The sequence below is a fragment of the Amblyomma americanum genome, chromosome 11 (assembly GCF_052857255.1).
Source record: "Amblyomma americanum isolate KBUSLIRL-KWMA chromosome 11, ASM5285725v1, whole genome shotgun sequence".
NCBI lineage: Eukaryota > Metazoa > Arthropoda > Arachnida > Ixodida > Ixodidae > Amblyomma > Amblyomma americanum.
Genome location: NC_135507.1, coordinates 74,254,090 through 74,266,901, shown reverse-complemented (window position 1 = coordinate 74,266,901; position 12,812 = coordinate 74,254,090). Strand labels below are relative to the sequence as shown.

Sequence of the window (12,812 nt, the reverse complement as noted above, 5' to 3'; positions counted from 1 at the left end):
CTCCATCGCCCCCATGAAGTCGTCGGCACGTAAGCTCGGACGCCCTAGCCTCTGATGTATAACCTTAACCATGTGTAATTATTGAATATACCTGTTTGTTTAAACTGAGCCATACGGTGTCTCTTTGCCTCTCCGTCCCGTGTGGACCTGCGCATTATGGGGGTCATCACACATTTTCCCTGCCTTCAAATTTATCGACCCAGACATGTCGGCGAAGACGGCGGCGGGCGATGCAGAAGACAGATGTGCAAAGACCGCCAGACGGCTAAAGAGGAGAGGCTGCGCGCGGTGCCCTACGCAGCCGCAGTCATCCCTGCGGTTTGCGCCGCGCTTCCCCCCCCCCCCCCCCCCCACCGGCGCGCGAAGACGGGTTCGTTTGAGCGTTTGTGTGTGCAGGCCGACAGGCGACCATACCAGCAGCGGACACGACGGGCTGCGTAATGGCTCGAGGTGGCGGAGGAGGTCGGCGGCTGGCGCCGGACGGACTGACTGCAGAGAAGCGTCGGCCTCCGAGGGACACCTGATCCCCTTCGACCCATCCCCAACGGCGCCATCGGCCTTCCCGTCGTAACAGCCGCGGATTCCTAGAAGTTTGGCGGGTGCCTTTGATCGGCTGTGTGAGCAGCGACGACGAAAAACCGTTGGGCGAGGATGACCCAGAGAGAGAGAGAGAGAGAAAGGGAATCTCCGGAGAGACGCGGCGGGGCCAACGAGACAAAGGAAAGGAGTCGAGCAGAGACGGGCGAGGCGAACGGACGCAAGATGTCGCGCGGGTCTATAATCAGCGAAGCCGGACTTCAGCGTCCGTAGCAAACTGACCGCCAGCCGAAACGCCCAAGAGTCCTATGGCCTCGACCCGTCACAGCACCGCCAGCCGAGAGACGCCGGGAAGAGAGGCAGAGCCCGGGAGAGCCGAAGCAGCCGCGGCCCGCCGATGCGAGACGATTGGAGTGGAGCCCCGATCTGCCGGACCTACAACCAGAGGCTCCTGAAAGCCAGCGGTGAGCGGACCACCAGTTTCGCCTTCAGGCAGAGAAGAATAAATAATGTTTTGCCGGGTTACCGCCTTGTTGGCTCATTTCTCCTCGCTTCAGCAGGACCCGTAGATTATGTGACTGACCCCCGACAGGTGGGAACGTCACACATATATCGTTGGACACCTGAACCGCGCCGTAAGGGAAGATATATGGGTGGAGTGAAAGAAGAAAGAAAAAAAGAGGTGCCGTAGTGGAGGTCCCTGGAATAATTTCGACCACCTGGGGATCTTTAAATTGCACCGACATAGCACAGCACACGGGCGCCTTAGCGTTTTGCCTCCATAAAAACGCAGCCGCCGCGGTCGGGTTCGGTGCTATGTCAGTGCACGTTAAAGATCTCCAGGTGGACGAAATTATTCCGGAGCCCTCCACTACGGCACCTGTTGCTTACGATGCACTACGCCATCGCAAGCACTAAATAAAATAATTTGAACGGCCAGTTTCCAAAGCTTCCGCGAACTAGCAGCAGGTTTCCCAGCCAGCGCCTTTAAAACTTCCGCTCCAAACAACGCTCGGCCGTCTCCAGAAACGTGTTTGGCGCGGTTCAGGTGTCCAACGATATATGAGACAGATACTGCGCCATTTCCTTTCCCCAAAAACCATTATTATTATTATTATTATTATTATTATTATTATTATTATTATTATTATTATTATTATTATTATTATTATTATTATTATTATTATCAGACTTATCCACACTTGCACCCATCGCGACATGGAAGCACAGAGAACTTCGTCGCGGTTTAACAATAGTAGCAGCTGCAGCGCACAAAGTTGGAGATGCATTTTCCCAAACAGTTTCGCAGACGAGGCCAGCAGCTCGGCGCCAGCGGATTTGCCACAGCAGTTGCAGCCGGGCGTCAGCGCCGTTAGCGCGGCCGTTACCCGCGGATGGCCGCCCTGCGAATGCCCGTTTAACCGCTCGACGACATGCAACGACGCGGCGCCGAAGACGCTAAGCGCGCCGGCCGCTCTTTAGTCGGCCCAGTGAGCGATTACGGGCGCTCGACTGGTTCGTTATTTCGTCTCGCTAGAGCACAGTGAGGGCACAGAACAGAGCGCTTACTGCTGAGTCGAGGATTATGGGAGAGGTCGCGCTTTGCGCGCACTGGCAGGAGATTCCCACAGCGCGAGGGGCACGGGAATCGAAAGTGTACAGCAAGGAGCTCGTGGTGCTTGCGCAGCGTTTGTCACGATTATAAACGGCCCGTTTAACAATGCCATCATCGACAAACGTTTCACTCTCTTCAATTTTTGTAGTAGACCCTTTCCCTCCACCCTCATTGACAAAGTTTGGTTCTTTCACTCCCTCCTTTATCCCTTCCCTTACGGCGCGGTTAAGGTGTCCAACGATGTATGGGACAGATACTGCGCCATTTCCTTTCCCAAAAAAACCAATTATTATTATTATTATTATTATTATTATTATTATTATTATTATTATTATTATTATTATTATTATTATTATTATTATTATTCCTCTCACTCTCGGTTGTCGAGCTTGAGGACCGGCGTTCAACCCCGGCCGTGGCGGCCGTGCGGCAAAAAAAAAAATAGGCGCTGGGTGGACACCTCAATCGCGCCATGAGGGCAAGAGAGAGTGAAAGAAGGAAGAGGGAAAGAGGCGTCGCAGCGGAGGGTCCCGTATTAATTTCGACCATCTGGAGACATTTAACGCGCAACGATGCCCGATCTTTAACGTGCACCGACGTTTTAACGTGCACCGACAGTAGACGGACACCTTTCGCGTTTCACCTACAAAACGCGCATTGATACCCCTCAGCACGCGAAGAATTAGTGCAAAATACCTTCGGGAGAGAGAGAGAGGAACCTTGAAATGGAAACAAAAAATTTAGCTGGACCCGCCGCGGTGGCTCAGTGCTTAGGGCGCCCGACTACTGATCCGGAATTCCCGGGTTCGAACCCGACCGCGGCGGCCGCGTTTCGATTGAGGCAAAACGCTAGCTAAGGCGCCCGTTTGCTGTGCGATGTCAGTGCACGTTAAAGATCCCCAGGGGTAAAAATTATTCCGGAGCCCTCCACTGCGGCACTTCTCTCTTCCTTTCTTCTTTCACTCCCTCCTTTATCCCTTGCCTTACGGCGCGGTTCAGGTGTCCAACGGTATATGAGACAGATACTGCGCCATTTCCTTTCCCCAAAACCAATTATTATTATGAAAATTTAGCCGGCGTTTAAAAATCACTAGCCCTAGCATGCTACTCTGCGTGGGGAAGGGAATTTGAGAGATAAAGAGGAAGAAGAGCGGTGCGGGAAAGGTAAATTGAAAGAAATAAAAAAGGGAGAAGATAAAATGCCGGCATTGAATCCGTACTAAAGTGCATCGGCGAGTAATGACGTTACGTATGAAATGATGAAGTGCATTGTCAGACAAATGGGCTAACAAAGCCCACTGCGTTAGGGATGCTCATGGGAAACATGCAAGGCGAAATCAGAGCTTGTCGAGATGTTCAACGTCATTTGAATATGCGAAAAAAGAAGTTCATTGTATGTCTCTGTTGCCTATAAGGCAGGCCAAGGGACGTAAAACGCTCTACATTGTTCGAGGACCTCATGTGCGATCCGTGTTTGTGTCTGTAGCGCATCGGCGTGACTTGATTCCCATGGTGGTAGTCCAAATCACGTGTCCCCTGGGATGCCATGAATATGAGCAGCCAGACAGCGCCACTGGGCGGCTCGTAGTTCCGGAGGCGGAGCCGTCTAGCTGCGCAATTTTTTAGGGATGTGGCGAGGTATAAGGTGACACTGAGGAGGAAATAAGGTGTCCGGGTGGCCTTAGGGCACTTCAGGTACGTGTGTTCATTGCCTGGGAACGTCCCGCAGACTTGGCAGTGCGGGCGTCTTTTATGTTCTTTGTAATGGTTGAACTTGTGGCATGGCAAGGAGTGGCGCTGAGCTCGACAAATGCAAGTGGCATCGCGTCGAGACAGATCGTGCGAATGAGATACGGTAACCGAAAGATGTCGGTGCGACTAACTTGGTCTGTTTTCTTAGCGACTTGCGATGGATGGCGCGTTTTTTCTTCGGGTCATAAATGTCTGGACAGGTTGGAGAGAGGACTGCTCGGTGGATGTGGTTTTCGAGCAATGCGCTGCTGTGCCGTTCATTGTCCTCCAACCCCGACGGCCCCGAATCCATTCCTAAAAGACCAGCACTTTGCTGTTTGGAGACAAGCGGCGCCCTCCTGTCAGCACACCGACTAGCCCAAGCGAGAAGGACATTCGTTTTGGTACGAGTTCCGTTGCTACGCTAGCTCACTTGCACGTGTTATACGGGATGACAAGAATAGCATAGAAATGACTGGCGAGGTTGGAGGTGTCACCACCCGGACCACCATGGGTGGCAATCTACCTGCACTTGGAGAGTAGCGTCGAGCGTCCTACCAAATGTGCTCTGAACCACGACCTCCAAAACGAGAGAAGTGTCCATCAGTTTTACACCCTCTATAGCTCACGCCTGCCACTTTTAGCCTGAGTAAATACCGTCCTTCTCCTCTGTGATTGTCCCTCATGTGCTTGATATGCAGGGAAGTGTGCGGTACAAGGGTCCTTTTGGGTGCTTTTCCGCTGGCAATAAAACTTCTACGGAACAATTTGATCGAGTTTTGTATGCCACATAAACAGCTGGGGAGCAGAGCTTTCTGTTCGAACAGATTTCGACCCGACTCGCATACAAACGGCAGGGGGCGTGGCTCAGCGATGACGCAGTTCATTGCTGTGCACTCGAACGGACGCCTCTTCTCTTCGAGCTCGCGGTTAGTCGCCGCTAACGGGCGTCGAGATGTGGGGTTGCCATTTATGCACACCAAGTTGGGGGGGGGGGGGGGGGGTGTAGTCCGTCCATCGTTCGGCTGTTTACCTTCTTTAACGCAGTGTCATAACAGCTCCCACACTTCCTGGCTCGCACGCAGGATATGCTTCTCGGCCAGGAGGCGAACGCAGGAGTTTTGAGTTATGACACACAGTTAACACTCGATCTAACGAAACCCAATTTTACGAAGTTCCCGATCTACCGAACAAATTTTTTTTTTCCCCCGCCAAGAACTCATAGCGATCAATGTTCTCAAAAACCCGAAATATCGGAACGAACGACCACAAAACCCGATTTATCGAAGTTCTTCAGCCAGTAGAAGGTGATTTGCCGTTTATTTTGTCTACGATGTGTCGCAGATAGTTGCCAGTGTGACAGCAGTAACATCCAGGCGCGCTAACCACGGCCGTGGTTTTGTTTCGACGGGGCTGCAAGCTGCTGTTCTGCTTCACGGCACAAAGGACTCGGCACTGCAGGCGGCGACTCCCACCTTGGCTTCGAATGCGTTTTACCATATATGGCACTTTCATTTAGAATCGATTCGCGGACTTTTTACAACCGCCGGCACGAGTTGTCGGCAAATATGATGCCGCGGTATAGCTTTTGGGTGCCGCTACGTTACAATTTCAGATTTCTAAAAGCGGAAAAAATGACTCCCTCAATTTTACGAATATCCCTATTTAACGAAATAATTCCTTGGTGCTTTTCACTTCGTTATATCGAGTTTTAACTGTACTACGCCTAAGACGCTGTTTAACGAATAGCGAGTGGCCGCTGCGAAAAACGACAAAAACACCGTTTCGGCTACTGACTGTTCCGGCTGGAGATCAATCATACGAACGAAGGAACAATGAATGAATGAATGAATGAATGAATGAATGAATGAATGAATGAATGAATGAAATGGGAAGGCTGCGCAGACCCTACCGATTAGTATATACAGAGCCTGAGCGCAACTCCAGGTCGGCTGATTCCGAACGCTCCCTTCACGAACAAACCCGAAGCGTTTTCTCGCGTGCACGCACACAGGCGACCTCCACACCAGCAGAAGCGACAAACAATGCTTCCGCATGGGGCGCAGCGAGCGCCAAAGCGCGGCGCGCTGCTCTAGCGCCTTGCATAAATTATCGTAAAACACAAAACGTGAAGCTCTGCATCGCTTCTTCGTCGTGCCAGAGATGCTCTCGCGTACAGGGCATTCGGCTCCCATTTGCAATGACGTCTCGTCAAGGGAGAAAACAATGCAGCGGTTGCTCCGGGGATGCGTGTTGCACTCATAAGCCCACGGTGCCTGCATGCAGCATGGATGCGTGAGTCGAGTTCACGCAGCGGAGCAAGTACACAGCTTGAACACGCGAGACAGCATCCGTGGCGAAACCGAAGGGGCTGCGACCTGGCCCGGGCTGCCGTTTTGCCGCGCACAAAAGACGCGGAAAGGTTAATTGGCGTGACGTAAGCACTCTCTCTCTTCGAGGAGGGGCGAGCAATTTGGCTTGCGGTCGCGATGTGTTGCAACCAGGAAGCAGACTGAAATGGGGCGAGTAGCAAATGTAAAGCACGCATTGAATGAGGGGGCCTCTGCCCTCACGAACTCGTCAGCGATGGCCCGGAGGTTGGAGCGCGCCCGGTAGCAAAGGCTCTCGGGAAGAAGAGTGAGATTGCAGGGTGCTGATAAAAAGATGACGAATTAACCTTGCAAACCGCTCGTGCGGGTAATCGAGGCTAATGTGGTTGATGGCTGCGGGAACTCGGCGGAAGCGAGCGTTTAAGTCGCCCCGGTTTTGTCCCTTGTCCAGGCTCTAAATCAGATTAGATAGCGTGATTGCGCTGCTAAACGATGGACGCGTCTGGAAGAGCACGCGACTTGCGCGTTTGGCGTGCAATTCGCGTCGCCGTTTGCCGTGCGTTAATTCTTCATATAGACCGCAGCGGTGGCCTAGCGGAATGAACCTTGCATGCGGGAGGTGCGGGGTTCGATCCCCAGTGCCGCCGGGTACCCGCCGGTGGTGCAATCGGCACAGCAAAGAAGCGGCTTTTCCCCGTCAAAGGGCCTCCTTCCAGCCAATGGCGGCGGCCGATTTTCATGAACCTGCTAGCGTGACAGTATACGCAGCGGCGTGACAGGGCAGAGAGGCTGTTATCTTTCATCTGCCCCTCCCCGCATTGTCATCACGCTAGCAGGCTCATAAGAATCGGCCGACGCCATTAGCTGGAAGGAGGTCTTTGAAGGGAAAAGTTCGCTTCGTTTTTGAGTTGTATCCGACTATATCAGGATCCTGAGAATCGGCCGACGCCATTGGCTGGAAGGGGGTCCTCGGACGTGGAAAAGCCGCTTTTTTCTTGGCTTGTATTGTATCCTACTACAGTTTCCTTGGCGGTCACCACATGGCACATGGATTTTAACATAACATTAAAAAATAGCGCATTGACATCAGCCGTGACGTAAGAAAGATAGAGAATGACAGAGTGATTCCACAACAGCACGTGACAGGCCGCTAGGCTGAGCGGCACAGGCTGGGCACGGTCCCGAATTCTCGGTAATGCGACATCGTGGATGGCAATGATCCAGCAGTCAGGTGCCTGCGCCGCTGATATCGTCTGACCTTAAATAAAGATCGCGCCATATCAGTGTCAACCTCCGGCGTAGAAGGCGCAGACGGCAGATGTGCCATAAACTGACCAGAGAAAGCAATTATTGCGAAATAGCGCCTCCTCATGCCAGACACACGAAGATATAATGGGGCACTTAATTGCACACAAAGTTAGCGCCCCGGTCACCTTTTCTAATTAAAGACTGCCGCTGTGTGCGGCACTGCCGACAGTACACACGCAATTCCACCCGAAGAATAACCCGCTCGTGTGCGCAGACTTGTTTCGTTCCCGAGTGGCAAGACGCTGGATTTCGGATGAAACCCCTATTGCCAGCGCGTCCTCATCTATCCTTGGCGGTTGTTCGCCAGCGCCCAGACGCATAGCGGGACCATAACCACGAAACTTGAGCTCATTCGGTTCGCTCACTTTTCGCGGAATATAATGCCGGACCTAGAGGCCGACCGACCGACATACCCGCCCACTTTACGGGGCACCGAAAACGACCTGAGTGCCCCGACATAAAAAGCAACGCGACAGTCGTGGCAGATAAGCCGAACGCAGCGAACCCGGCTTCAAGCCTCTGCTGAACCGTAATGAGCCGTCAAAATAAGAATAAGACAGGGCGGAGAAAAGGAGGAGGAGGAGGAGGAAGAGGAGGAGGGGAAGGAAAGAAGAGATGGAGCAGCAGCCGCGCAGCGCTCGAAAGAAGAGCCGGCGTCCGCGCAGGGTGCGGCAGTAGTCATCCTTCGTCCGAGAGCCGTGCGCGCATTTTTGCGCGCCAAGCAGTGCACGTGGGAAAGGCCAGAGTCCACAGCGGTTTAGCGCGCGCGCATTACGGCAGCCAAGCGTGAGCGGCGGCACTGCTCTTCGGGGAGAGAGCGAAGGAACGTCGGCGGCGGAACGCGGGACGATGCGATGCGGAGCGGCTTCTGCCGCGCGTTCCGCGACGGTCGGATTCCCCTGGCCCCGTTCACACGGGCCCTTCCGCCGTTCCCTCTCTCCCTCCTTTTCTGCCAGCCTTTCACTCTCGGCCCACAGTGTGACGACCGAGAACAAGGGGCCCGCAGTGAAAAGAAGAGAGCTGTAATGATCGCCAGCAACGATGAAGAATGCAAAGGCCAACGGAGCAGACGAACTGCCGAATTGCCTCCGCTGCTGCCACTGATAATTGAGCTTCTCCCGAAGGCCGAGTGACCACCAAACACGAGTATTGGCCGTGTCGAGAATCGTGAAGTGAAAAAAAAAAAAACACTTAAGAAGCGTAAGGAGAACGCTAAGTGACAGCTGTCCACTTAAACCGCAGCACAAGCAGAGCGGGCCATAGCGCTGCTGGTCGCTACCCCAGTCCATGAACACTCGGTTTAACAATCAGCAGAAGGAATCGGGCAGTGGAGACCGCGCGAAGAACGCTCAGCGCTCGGTCCGTGTGGCCCTCTCCGTTGTCCTGTGTTGCACAGCTTCTGCAGTTTCCGGTTTAAACAAAAGTCTGGGATCCGAAAACATCAGAAGGATCATAGGAAACAATCCCATCCCGTCTCGCCTTTTAAACACGCATAATAAACTTTGTTTTAAAGAGCTGCAGAAGAATTGTCGTCGAGCTTTGCATTACAGAAAGATTACATATCTAGATTGTTTGACTGATTTGGACACAGTAAAGGAAGGCTCAGGTCATTATCGGAACATAATAAAACAAAACAAAGGCTTCATTCAGCATATTGCATTGCATCACGCCGTACACGGCCACCATACTGCGGCAAACCTTATATTATCGCCCCACTTGATCACTGCGCATAAGCGTCCCCCACCCTCGACTACCCTTTCACTACTGCAATTATCAGATACGTCTTGAGGCCACCGGTTAGTTGAATGGCCCTTGAAGTCTTCATGCAGGTTCATCGCCGGTGGACTGACTAGTGAAGCAGTATATCGCATCAAATGTTTAGAGGTTGGTATGCTCTGCATATCTTTTTTTTCTCGGTCTATAGCTGTTTTTAGCATCGACCCCTCACAAGCACGCACACACACACACACACACACACACACACACACACACACACACACACACACACACACACACACACACACACACACACACACACACACACACACACACACACACACACACACACATATATATATATATATATATATATATATATATATATATATATATATATATATATATATATATATATATATATATATATATATATATATATTTCCAGCTGTCAAAGCAATGAATAGTTTGGGTTTTCTTGAATATAAAGGGGCACGTTGCGTAGAACCAACGTGCAGTCACCTCGCTCCTATGGACATCAAAACACTGAAAGCCGTTGATTAATGCTCGCGTTTCTAAAAAAAATGGCCGAAGTAAATAATTAAAAGTAATACCTAATGTTCACGAAATCGCCCCTACAGAATTTCACACAAGCCCGAGACGCTTGAACAATCTGCCTTTGAGCGGGTCTTCTTAATGAGACGGCCGGTTCAACGCGCCAATCAATCACCTCGGCGCTTTCGGAGGCCACGCGTTGTACTCAAAAAACGAGGTCATGTCGGACGAGCGGTTACTTCCATCGGACACGTAGGGATCGGATCGAAGTCGTAATGTTCTCTTGCAGTGGTCTGCACACTCTAATATGTGCCGCAGGTTGTTTGCAGCGTTTAAAGAGGTAAAAGCAGGTTTGTTTTCGCAGTTTAATGAACTCGTAAATTCGCAGTTTGTAGGAAAGAGAAGACAACATTCTAGCCCCGTACCATACTTAGTATAGCAACAAAAGGTGACCTATATGACGTGGAAAAAGAATGCTTCACGTTCTCATAGGATTGCACGTGAGTTTAACCAAGTCCCTAAATATGCGATTTCTGATTGTCGTAAATAATTGAGCGGTGCATTCGCGCTGGATAATTGTACTAACATCTTAAAAAGTATATTAGAACCCTTCAACGAAGGTAAACAGGCGGCTAAACGTTTCTCCGCTGGGACTTCATCGAAAGGTCATGGACTGTATTTTACATCACGTTACAGGCCTGAGCAAATTAACACGACAATACGAGCCCGTAGAATTGAAGGGAGATTATGAAATATATCGAAACATATTCTGCAGAAAGCGACCAAATATACATAACACATTCAGCGTCACAGCATTAATTTCAGAGAGAGAGCTCTTTCACTTAAAACCCCCTCGACACGGCTTCTACAGCGCCCAACGCACGACAGCCCTGCCTCTCCCAGTATCGCTTGTCAATCGTTGACGGCAGTGAAGTTGTTACGAGCAGAGGTGGGCATCTGACCTCAAAAATCTGGACCTCACCTCAACCTCAAAACGAATTTGCCGACCTCACTCATCCTCAACCCCATTAGTTGAGGTTGAGGTCTCCTTGTACGCCCTCACCTCACTTTTCTTGAGGCCACTGCTGCTCTCACTCAACATCACCTCGGCTGCTCGAACTCAGAAAATTAACGAAAAACAAAACAAAAAGCGATTAAGAAGTTTTTCAGTTAAAAACAATTCTGAGAATGCTGTGCGACAGAAAAGCCAAAATGATGATCGTATTAACTAATAAGGTGTGTACAGCCACTATTGATGTGCACGCAGTAGGGGAAGCTTATAATCTGGGATGAACCCTCAGAGAGTACATGGCCTGCGGCAGGGGTGTCCCATGCGCGGTTACCACCAGTACGTCGGTGAGTACTTTATATGTGTCAATACTTGGCAACCTGCTTTGTGTATACCTGTTCGTATTGGAAGCCTCTCGCTCATTCACACACGAGCCGGCAATTGACAAACACAGCCTTTCTGCACCATCTACCAGAAATTGGGAGGAGGGGGAAGGTATTCACGATACTCTTTTCAGGCTTGAGAATAGTTACCACATGTAAAGAAACTGGTCATCGATGTACTTTCCAATGCGACGGTTATGCAGATGCATATCAGTATATTTCGATTTTATAGCTTCATCCGGCATAGCGAGAATGCTCTTTTTAGTCCTCTGTGTGTTGCCTTCGAAAGCACTTAACAAGCTGCGACTGTAGTACACCAACAGAGGCACGTTGTATTTATGTCTGTGCAGAAGCGAGCGGCGTCTTTTATTAATGCGAAAGCATTAGATGGCTCACTTTCCAGGTCATGTCCACAAAAAAGTATCCGTAAGAAACGGCGCCATGCGACGTCACGAGCCGACGAGTCACGCGACGAAGATGGGGACGTCACGTAGTTAAGTAATGCTAATTAATATAATTGGGTAACGCTAAGACTAATTGGTATAAGGTCGCCGTGGTGGCTCAGTGGTTAAGGCGCTCGGCTGCTGACCGAAAGACGTTGGTTCGATCCCGGCTGCGGCGGTCGAATTTCGATGGAGGCGAAATTCTAGAGGCCCGTGTACTGTGCGATGTCAGTGCACGTTAAGGAACCCCAGGTGGTCGAAATTTCCGGAGACCTTCACTACGGCGTCCTTCATAGCCTGAGATGCTTTGGGACGTTAAACCCCCATAAACTAAACTAATTGGTATTATTAGTAATGACACCATATGAGTGTGACGTCATACCAGGTCACATGACGGCGATGTAATGTGCCATCAAACCCAGTCACGTGACGACGCTGTAATATGACATCACACCTACGCACGTGACAACGATGTAATCTCGTCATATCAGGCCCACATCCTCCCCCCTTCCACCCACATTTCAAGATGCATATGGATCCAACACTACTACACATGCCGCGCATGACGCATTACAAAGTGTGCCCACAACCAGGCCCACATTAAGAACATTTGGATTGTCCAGCAGGTAAACGCGCCAGTTCTCATGTACATCATACTGCAAAGATCGTGCAACGACACATGCCTTTGACTCTCGAGATGATGGCGATGATGATGATGCTAACAGTGTACCCTTATGAGCCCGGGGAAGTCTGATATACCGCTACCACATTAAACGTTGCCAGAATATTGATTAAATATTGTACATTACCCAGCAACCAAAGACAATTATTGTGCGGGAAAATAGAAATACTTGCAGCTAATCATTAGGGATGATGATGCTGTTACTGGGAGGTCAATACCCTCCCCCGTTGCCGCCACTTCCCTCCAGGTGGCGATGGTAATGGTTTCGAAATCCTGGGAAATCTCCGATGACTCGGTGAACCCGCGGGATTTTGAAAGAAAGTGTAGATTACGTCTTCGAACACTGTGCCGACTATTAAAATCACACGGGTCAAAACAACTGGCCTAGAGTGGGCAGCGTGAACTGCTCTCTCTGTCAAGACAACCACGGCTCTGGATCCGCTCAAATTTCCCCGCAGCGAAATCTTTTTCCGACCCCCCCCCCCCCCCCCCAACACCGCTTG

At 50.8% G+C, this 12,812-nt stretch overlaps 1 non-coding gene across 1 annotated transcript; it reads left to right on the top strand.

The window, feature by feature from the left end:
• Nucleotides 1-11,733: 11,733 nt before the first annotated feature.
• On the top strand, nt 11,734-11,806 carry TRNAS-GCU (transfer RNA serine (anticodon GCU)). Its single transcript has one exon. It is a non-coding gene; the product is annotated as a tRNA-Ser (tRNA).
• The last annotated feature ends 1,006 nt before the right edge of the window (nt 11,807-12,812 follow it).